Raw genomic sequence first — 10,984 nt, forward strand, 5'->3', positions numbered from 1 at the left:
CTTTTATGATTGCTTGTGTAACATCACCTAAACTGACTTAAAAAAAGAAAAGAGAGCAATAGAACCTGAAAGACAATACCCATAATGTGATGCATGCTTAGAAAACTAAGATCTTTGTGGCATAATGATATTTTTCTTATAGGGCTGGATATTCGCAAGGTGGAGATTCTCTCCTAAAGGGCAGGATATTCGTAAGGTGAAGATTTTTTCTCCTAAGAGATTAAATATTCGCAAGGTGGAGATTTTCTCATAAAGGGTTGGATATTCACCAAGGTGGAGAATTGTTAGGTATGACTCATAATACCAAAATTTGGAGTCTCTTGGAATTAAAGAGGTGTGTCTCTTGGAATTTAGTGGGTTGAGATCAGCGAGGGCGCAGCAGAAGCATGATGGCCCAACCCACATTGGTGCAGGTGTAACTCCCAGGTATCTTTTCTCCTAAGGGGCTGAATATTCGCCAAGGTGGAGATTTGTTATGGTATGGCTCATATACCATATAGGGACAGACGTTGGAACGAAGCGGAGCGGAAGAATCTGTCTAAATCGGTAAGTTATGTTATGTGGTTGGGGCTATACGGTTTAGGGGTAATTTGGGAATTACATATTGTACTGTAGGGTTTACTCTAGGATTATAAATAAACCTGTTTGTAATCCTAGGACTTTAAGAGAGCTGAATATTGTCCTTATTCTGTCTATTGAAATGAACTCCCCGCTCTGCTCCCGAGGACGTAGGCATCTTTGCCGAACCTCTTTAAATCTCTGTGTTCTTCTGGATTTGTGTCGTTCTTATTTTTCTTCACCCTAATTTCTCAACAAGTGGTATCAGAGAGAGGTTCGAGGGCAGGGAAGAAAAAGTTTTGGTACAACAGTAAAAGAAGAAGAGTTCGCGAGTTCGAAGAGTACGCGCGTACGCGGTACAGCAGGAGAGTTCGCTAGTTCGCGGCTTCGGTACAGCAGAAGAATTCGCGAATTGCAAGTAGTCGCGATTGGCGGCGGCAAGGTTCATGCGGAAGGCTTCGGTGCGGAAGACATCGGTGCGGAAGGCTGCTGGGGAGTTGTCCGGCGCGGGAAGGAGCGAAGGATCGCTGCTACAGGGCCTAATTCGCAGACGCACTGTTCTCGCAGGAGGTGGGAGGCGGAAGGAAGAGTTCGTGTTGTAGGAAAGACATTCGTGCTTTTGTTTCGGCGACATAAAGGAATCTTTCCTTCTGTGCGTGGATCTGAAAAAGAAGGAAGTTTTGCAAAGGAAGATTCGGCGCATTCGTGAAAGGAAGGTTCTCTTGGAGAAATTGGAAGGAATCTTCTCATTTGTTTCCTTTGCTGGTTCGATCCGTTTCCTTTGGAGGCTGCGGAGAAGAAAAAGGAAGGAAATCAATAAATTCTTTTCCCGCTGAAGGGATTTTGGAAGGAGAAGGATCTGCCTGGCTTCGGTTCGGAATCAAGGAGGCAGGAGTTCGCAGACGCAGATTTCTGAGGGTCAAGATCTGTGCGAGGCGGTCTTTACGACGGGACCAGGAAGAACGCGGGTTTTCGGCGAAGGTTTTGCGCGGGGTTCGTCTTCTCGGAAAGCTGTGCGCAGGAGGCATCGCAGGTTGCGCTGGGGGAGCTCCGATTTTCTGCAAGGAAGGTTCGGCAGATCAGGAGAGGAGCATATCAGGAAAGGAATCTTTGATTACTAGAGGAATATTCCCCTCCCTTCCAGTAAAGGCTGCAGTGTTGGAAAGAAAAATTATTGAAGCCTTTTTCCATTGCTGCGGAGAGAGAAGGAATTTTTTGCAGAAAAGGTCGGACGGGCTCGCGGGAACGAACATGTGCGAAGCAGTTCGGATAAAGGGCTACGGCAGTTCGACAAGTTATGCTTCGGGGAGTTCACGGTAGAGGCGGCATCGCAATTTTGAGGTGCGACAGTTCATACCTTCGCGACATTAGATGAGGTGGAGTTCGTGAACAGGAGTTCATGTGCAGTTACCGTGAACAGGAGCGTTTGCAAACAGAGGAGTTTGGTGGTGTTCGACCAACGAAGTTTGCAAGTTCGTCGCAGGAGGAGTTGCGATAGGTGGAGTTCGGTAGGGTGCTGGCGAGCGAGCAGGCGCGATTATTCGCGAACAGTGGTTTCACGGGGGTATTCGCGAAGGGTTTCGCTCACGGGATAGTTCGTGTGCAGTTACCGCGAACAAGAGTGTTTGCGAACAGAGGAGTTTGGTGGTGTTCGGCCAGCGGTGTTTGCAAGTTCGTCGCAGGGGGAGTTGCGGTAGGGGGGGTAGGGTGCTGGCGAGCGAGCAGGCGCGATTATTCGCGAACAGTGGTTTCACGGGGGTATTCGCGAAGGGTTTCGCTCACGGGATAGCAGTTTAGCCGAGGTGCTGGCGCGAACACGAAAAGTGCTTCAACCCACATTTGTGCATAAGAAACTCCATGATATATTTCTCCTAAGGGGTGGATATTCGCAAGGTGAAGATTTTCTCCTAAGGGACATGATATTCGCAAGGTAGAGATATTTTCTTATAGGGCTGGATATTCGCAAGGTGGATATTCGCAAGGTGAAGGCAGGATATTCGTAAGGTGAAGATTTTTTCTCCTAAGAGATTAAATATTCGCAAGGTGGAGATTTTCTCATAAAGGGTTGGATATTCACCAAGGTGGAGAATTGTTAGGTATGACTCATAATACCAAAATTTGGATTCTCTTGGAATTAAAGAGGTGTGTCTCTTGGAATTTAGTGGGTTGAGATCAGCGAGGGCGCAGCAGAAGCATGATGGCCCAACCCACATTGGTGCAGGTGTAACTCCCAGGTATCTTTTCTCCTAAGGGGCTGAATATTCGCCAAGGTGGAGGTGGAGATTTGTTATGGTATGACTCATATACCATATAGGGACAGACGCTAGAACGAAGCGGAGAGGAGCGGAGCGGAAGAATCTGTCCAAATCGGGAAGTTATGTTATGTGGGTTGGGGCTATACGGTACAGAGGTAATTTGGGAATTATATATTGTATTGTAGGGTTTACTCTAGGATTATAAATAAACATGTTTGTAATCCTAGGACTTTGAGAGAGCTGAATATTGTATTTTGTATTCTTTTCTGAATATTGAAAAGGATGTCGCCGCTCTGCTCCCGATGATGTAGGCATCTTTGCTGAACCTCGTTAAATCTCTGTGTTCTTCTGGATTTGTGTCGTTACTGTTTTTCTTCGCCCCTAATTTTCACAACAGTAGGGAATGCTAGGCTTTATATTCTTCATCTGGATCTCTGTTTATTTAAGCTAGAATTTCTGTAGCATTTGAAATATACATATATTATTATTATTATTATTATTATTTTGATTATGAATATGTTTAAATCTTGCCTTTTCTAATTTGATGCTTGTAACCCAGCTACTTGGTGCAATAACTGTATGCATGAGGCTTGTCTCACTTTTACAGGAATAGGTGAAAAATGATTGTTTCTTTTATGATATTAAAGCTTTAAATCATATGTGTGCGTACATTGAAATTTAGGCATTGGTTTGGTAAATGGATAAGAACAGAGTGGTATGTATGAAAATCTCTTATATATTCATATATGCAGCATTAAATTTCCATGTTTTGTTTATGATGTTTTGGTGTGATATATGCATGCAAGAGAGGGGATTTACATACATACCATTCAATTTTTTTTTGTATGTATTTTCAAATCTAACACCTGAAGTCCATTTCTTTTCACATACATACCACCTAATTTCTTACACATATACATGGGGTTCAAATGCGATTCAGATTTTATTAAGTATTTACTTACATGGCACTTAAGTTTTATGTGTTTGCTGGATTCAATTAGTTGGTTGGATGTAATTAGACCAAATTAGTCATCCTGAGCTTTACAAACACCTTCAAGAGCCTCTTGAATGTGATGAATTTTGGAATAATAAGATGAAAACGTGCTGCTTACTCGATAAAATGTGACTTCTTTCTACAAGCAACCCTCCGAACTGCCTAAATTGAAGGGTGTGTATGTAATTGTTTTGGGTTTTATCTTGTTGATCTTTTGTCAGTTTGAAAGGAATTTATGTGCTGACTTGGAGCAGGTTTGGGCACCAATTATGCAATGTGTTCTTGGCTAAGTTAAAGTGGATTTAGACTTTTGTTTTGGGGATTATTTAGCTGCATTTTTGGGATAGTTTTGCTAACTATTTGACTGCAGTTTAGACCACGTTTGGTGGCTTTTGGGCCGCACTGTTTGCAGCGTGTTTGAGGGTTGCCGGGCTGCATTACTTGAGCTTGTTTGGTGGCTTTTGGGCCGCACTGTTTGCGGCGTCTTTGAGGGTTGTCGAGCTGAGCTTGTTTGGTGGCTTTTGGGCACCCCTTTTGGTTTTGGTGACTTTTGGGCTGAAAATTTTGGGTTATTTGGTGACTTTTGGCTGCCCCTTTTGGGTTTATTTGGTGGCTTTTGGGTTTATTTTGTGACTTTTGGGCTGCACTTTTTGGGTTTATTTGGTGGCTTTTGGGCTGCTCCTTTTGAGTTATTTGATAACTTTTGGGCTTCACCTTTTGGGTTTATTTGTTGACTTTTGGGCTGCACCTTCTGGGTTTGTCGGATGGCTTTTGGGCCGTAGTTTTTGAGGTTTCAATTAGAAAAAAAAAGTTAGCTATTGATAAATGTACTCATTTTGTTATTTACAAAATTTATTTGAGGTGTTATATGGGGTGAATATTTGAGGCCAACCATCCTGCCTTTTTGGCCTCTTCCTTATACTATTTTTGGAGGTGGGTTAGCCTTCTTCTTTTTTTGCATTTATTTTTTTCGATTCTCTTTTTTTGCTTATTGGTTTTGTTTAGGTGTTTATGTCTGAAACATAAGCGCGCATACATAGTTTTGACTATATATAAACCATCAAGTAAGGTCATAAATTAGACGGTTTTGTGGTTAATAGGCCGTGATGACAAAAACATCCAGTGGTAGAGTAGAATAATATCGCATCGTACAAACATCGGGACCTAACCCAGGGATCCGGTGAAAATGTATGATGACAATATTATTCACCGACACTAGACTAGCGAGGATCCTTGTCTTCTTAAGTTGCTGGTGGTTCTAGCCGGACAGTGCGATCGAATCGTGGACAATTAAATTTATAAAATACAACGATAAGAATATATATCTTATTTATAAAAAAAATATTTTGACTACTAAAATAGATATTATTTTTGCTTATATGCATGAAGTTTTTATGCATGCCAAAATATAAATTTTAAGTAATATAATTCGATTGTCCACTTGTCAATTACTTTTATTGGGCTAAGGATTGCCCTCCTAAGATTGTATTGTTGGAAATTTCTAGTTTAATCCTGAACTCTATATGTACGGATGACCGATGGTTGCCTTCAAAGTTTCTCGAGAATAACTAAATATGAGTCTACTGTGACCTGAATGCTTACGATTTTCTTTCTTTCCTCGGATTTTCATACATTTCCTAAGGTTTTATTGGAGTCTTTATAGATCACTCCTAATTTTCTTCGGGTTTTCCTCGTGTTTATAATGATTTTCTTTGACTTATTCATTTGTGGCTTTCCTTGATTTGTCCAGGTGATGTTTTGTTATTCATTCCTATTTAAATAAATGCATGCTCACCTATCTGTTAAATTTTTTCACTATACTCGTTTACTTTTACCTGTGAAACCGACCCTATTTACAGGAGCTGCAGACCCGTCAGGTACACAGATTTATTTTATATTTACTGTATTTTATTTCATGTATTGCACATTGTACTGCCTTTATTTACTTACCGTTTTTCTTTACCTCACTTCAATACATATACATATAGTTCATGCTTGCGATGTTACTCTTTATTGTTTAACGCGCATCATAGTAAGTTTCATTTTTGTTATTCATGCTACTTCTATAGACTTGCAGGGGCTTTTAGGATAGAGGTCAGTAGGACACCTCGTTTAGGAGACACCTTATGGAGACCCACTGATCTAACAACTGTATATTTATACACACCAAAACTCTGAACCTTTGACCGATATGTGAGGGAGCTTAGAGTAGCCTTTCCAGGAAGCGGAAAGAGGAAGAAAGCGAACGGAGGGCGAAGATCGAGACCACAATGGCAAAGCGAAGGATGATCTTCAGCTGAAGTTTTCATAGAATAAATAATAAATCTATAGGCCTTCGAGATAGTCTGCTTAACACGACATAAATGCTCACTCCCTTTTTAGGCATTTGCATCGTTTTATTGTGTATTATAAGTCCTAATTCTTTTTAGGATTTCGAGGTCATCGTTCGGTATGATGTAAATCCTTCTATCTTCCTAGGCTATTTGCTTGATCGGGTATCGTGCGAGTGTAAATCCTAAATAATAAAATTGGCAGGACGAAACATCAAATAACATCTCTTCAAAATTAAAGCCCAACAGTAGGATAGTTGGGAAGTCATCGGGGTTCCCCACAGATCTGTGACATTCCCTACCTTTTACTCATTTGACTCCTGAAAATAATGCTTCCTATTTTGAGCTCTTCTCTTTTGATTATCTTATATTCAAACTTGGAAACCAAAATTTTGAAATTTTGAAAACAAAACCACTGATCTTAATTGAGAGTTTTCTCAAGTGACTTCGATCATTTGAGATGTAATTAACTATTTCAAGTGACTTCGGTCATTTGAGATGTAATTAACTATTTGAGCTTGCCTCTATAGGGAATTTAAGAACCCAACTTAATTGAAACCCTATTTGATCTTCCATGTTAAATATGATAACTTGTCGGCTTATAAAAAAAAGTTTTCGCAGACTAAATGTCATAAACTCTTTAACTTAGATGGTTAAGCCTTCTAATAAATGATATGTTTATCCTTCTGGACAGTATACTACTTGTGGTATCGTGTTTAATCATTTAGAGTATCAAATACGTGAGGTCTATTCGGTTTCACTTTTTTAAATTAAAATATTATTGTTTTCTCAAAATTATAGTCATATATAAATTAAATTGAAACATTATTTTTAAAAGTTAAATTAATATTTTATAAAGTTATAAATTTCTGCCCCTATCTGAAATCCTTCCATATTATATGCTCACTGCATCCTATATTCTCCGCTTTTCTCACTCCTATAATTTTCTCATATAATTGTACGTCTGTCTGTTCTTCCTAATTTTACGTACATCCATCTTAATAGAAGAGGAAAGTAAACTAGATAAGCTTCCATGACTTCCACTGTCCCACACCCATTACAATTCAAAAGAAACAGCTTAATAAATGACAACATTTAATAGATCATTTTAACTTTTTGAAAGTTGAATACTTTTTTGCATATGAAAAAATTGAAGTTTAGCTGTTGGTATTGTAGCAATTGAGTGGTATGTATGTAAATCTTCCTTTAAAGTAATGTCATGAATACTATGAACACAGATTTTCTTGCCAAATCTTTGATATCTACTAAGTTCCAATTTGGTATTTTGCCTCCTATTACTTCATATATCCTTACAACAAGCATTCAACTTCAGTTTCTACATACATGTCATCTTACCTAGGCATGAAAATGTTTATACACTTTTTAAAAGTTAATATAATGGTATTTATGATGTCATATGAAAGATTTGGGGGTGTTATAATTGTAAAAACTAAAGTTCTTGTAAAAACTAAAGTTCCCTTACTAAAGTTCCCTTTATTTGAATGTTATGTTATGTAATTGCCAGTAGAATTACATACATAACTTTTAAATCTTTCATATGGCAAAAAAAATACCACTATTTTAACCTTAAAAGTGGAATACACCTTTATAAGTATGGGTAAGAGTGGCAAATGTATACACATTGAAATTTGTTGTTAGATATGTCAATACTTAAGAATTGAGGGGTATGCATGTAAATCTTCATTATTTGTTTGTAATCTAAAATTAGTAAATTCTTTGCATTGCAGGGTGAAGTTAAATGTGTTTCCATTAAGTACATGAATTTATTAATTTATTCGTACAAAATGTCAATGATAATTGACTTTAAATAAAATATCATTAATGAAATTTTATGGCTATAACAATGAAAAAAATAATTAGTTAGTCAGCTACATTAGACTGTTGGCGATATTGAAATTAGATGATTATATAATTTGAAAAAAAAAAAAAGATTTTGACGTTGACTCAATTAAGTTGATGTCGACTTCATTGAAATTGCTTACATAATTAAATTCGAGGCGGTAGAGTGATATATTAACATCTTAGTGTTATGCGAAGATCCAATAGACACACAATTAAAATGAAATCGACAAAATAGAATAAAAATATTTTTACATGGAAGAGTCAAAATGACAAAAATCACGAGATCTGACTCAATTGAAAAGATTTCATTATGTTGATGTAGGTTATGAAAAGATTTCAAAATGACAAAAATCACGAGATCTGCGATGGAGCGTTTTCAAAACGGCTCTGATTATTATATAACAAGAATCGTGAATTTTCATCGTTTTAGAACGAAGACGATGAGGCCCGTTCCACCACAAGACTTTTGAACCGAACGAAACCTAAGTTTCAACTTGACATGGCAAAAAAAAAAAATCAAAATCAAGAGACATCTACCATCTCTATGATTAATCTCCTACCTCTCTATCCATCTCAGCATACACATGACGTCTCTACAATTTGATGGCCAAAATAAAAAGTTCACGCTCGTTTATGTCCTAATATCCATATCAGTCATCTCAATATGATCACGACATGTTCATCATTGTCCTCGATTTTTAAGAGAAAGTTCAGATGAGGTGCCCTCATTTTATTATTCAATATTTTTTTATTCGATAATGTCCTTTTGTTTGGCGTTATGGCCTCTTAAAAAATTATCATTTTAGTTGATGATAATTAAAATGTGACACTTTAATAAAGTTATATGCATCATTTGAAAATTATAGTAAAATTATTATCTTTGTTGTGTGCTACAAACACAATATTAATAGATTCATAATATCATTTCTTGACACCTTAATACTATCATTTGTCGGCACCAAGGAAGTTATAGCCAACAACATCAAGCGTTTAGTTTTCTTCAATATGGATTCATTTGTCACGTGCTAATAGCTATTTTACTAGAAAATAAAGTTATTTTGTTGAAGCTTAACAACAACTAATGTTTCTTTGAAAAGATAATAATCGATAATTGCAATTCATTAAAGTCATTCATATATAAAAAATCAAAACAATTATGATAAATAAAGAGCAAATTAAAAAGTAATATCGAGCAATTATGATATAAAAATATTTTATTTTAAATTCTTCTAGTAATTAGGCAATTTTTAAGTTATAACAAAGAAATAAAATATATTGCATACATAAGAAAATTATACTCATATTTTTTTAATAAATTATTTTAGTTGAATCTAAGGTATTTTGATGACCAATTTTTAAGATTTCAGTTGTTACAAATGTATGAAGAATCTAATACAAATACTGTATATATATACATATTATTTTTGTGATCAGAGATCATTGTCATAAATTATTTGTGTATTTAAATGACCAACATTGCAATAAGACAAACAATCGTAAAAAAGATCACAGTCATAAATTATTTGCGACAAGTCACTCGGTGATTAGCATTGTGTCAAGAGAATCGATCACATCGTTAATATGCGATAGGTAGGTCAATGTCTTTGCACGGCTTTTTGTTGATGGCTAATTCGAGTGTTTGTTTGTTTGGCCATAGGCTGATGGGCTCGGACATTGATCACTCATTATGTCCTCTTGGCTGACCTTTGTTCTTGGATCGAGCGACATCACCTGGTCGGCCTTCAACTCTAGTTAAGAAGGTTGCATCTGGTTAAGAAGGCAAGCCCTTTGGTCTTCCATCGGTAGTTTCTCACTTATTGTATCTCCTTTTATTTATACGGTTGGATCTCCTCGAGATTTGTGTTGACTCATTTTCGATGTAAGAAAATATATAATTTCTTAAGATTTTGTCAAATTATTGAGGAGAGCTCAATTGAAATATGAGCAAAAATTTTAAAAATTTAAATTTTAAACTTTAATAATTAATATATATTTATTAATTAATTAAAATTTTTTAGTTGAATTCAAATTTTAATTAATAATTTTTTTAGTTTAATAATTAAATAATATCAATTCTATTTAATCAATTTAAATCATAAACTATATTAATTATTTTGAATTACGATTTTCTTAATTAATTAGTATTTGTAATGTTAAAAAACTAAAACACTACCTTAACTTACAATATAAGAGAAAACTATGGTGAGAATCCATAGCCCACCCCACATTCATTGTCGCAATTTTTTCTCTTAAATCTCCTTCATTCTTCTCTTCCACCGTCTTTTCTCTTCTTAACATTGATCTATGCTATGTTTGTGTGATAGAGGCTGTCAAAACGACTCATTAGATAGTTTGGTCATATTAAACGTTGATTATTTAATGATCCGATTAGGAGAGCGGATGTTTTAAATTCGACTTACATTAAGATAAACAAAGGTAGACGTAGAAAGACTTGGGCATATGGTATAAAAAATGATATGAATTTATTAGAATTGAATGAAAATATGACACTCAATTGGACACAATGGAGAAGAAGGATTCATGTAGGCGACCCCACTTAGTGGGATAATGGCTTATTATTGTTGTTGTTGTTATTGTTGCTGATGGTGATATTAATACTCACTTAGTGGGATAAAGGCTTATTATTGTTGTTGTTGTTATTGTTGTTGATGGTGATATTAATATTTTTAACTAACATTTAATTATTAATTTAAAAATTATTAATTAAATTCAAATTAAATTTGATTAAAGTTTTTCTTAATTATTATTGCTTAATTTATGAAAATAATTAAATAATATAAATCTAAATCACAATTTATATTAAGTTGTTTGAATTAATATTTGTTTAGTTAAATAATATTACTAATTTGAAGTTCTGCTCTTTAATTTATTACACAGTAGAAATCACATCTTAAACGCACAACTAGGGCTGTCAAAAAAGCTTGTTGCTCGCGAACAGCTCGTGTTCGGTTCGTCAATGAGTT

This window comes from Phalaenopsis equestris, unplaced genomic scaffold, assembly GCF_001263595.1.
Source record: "Phalaenopsis equestris unplaced genomic scaffold, ASM126359v1 Scaffold000003, whole genome shotgun sequence".
NCBI classification, from domain to species: Eukaryota; Viridiplantae; Streptophyta; class Magnoliopsida; order Asparagales; family Orchidaceae; genus Phalaenopsis; species Phalaenopsis equestris.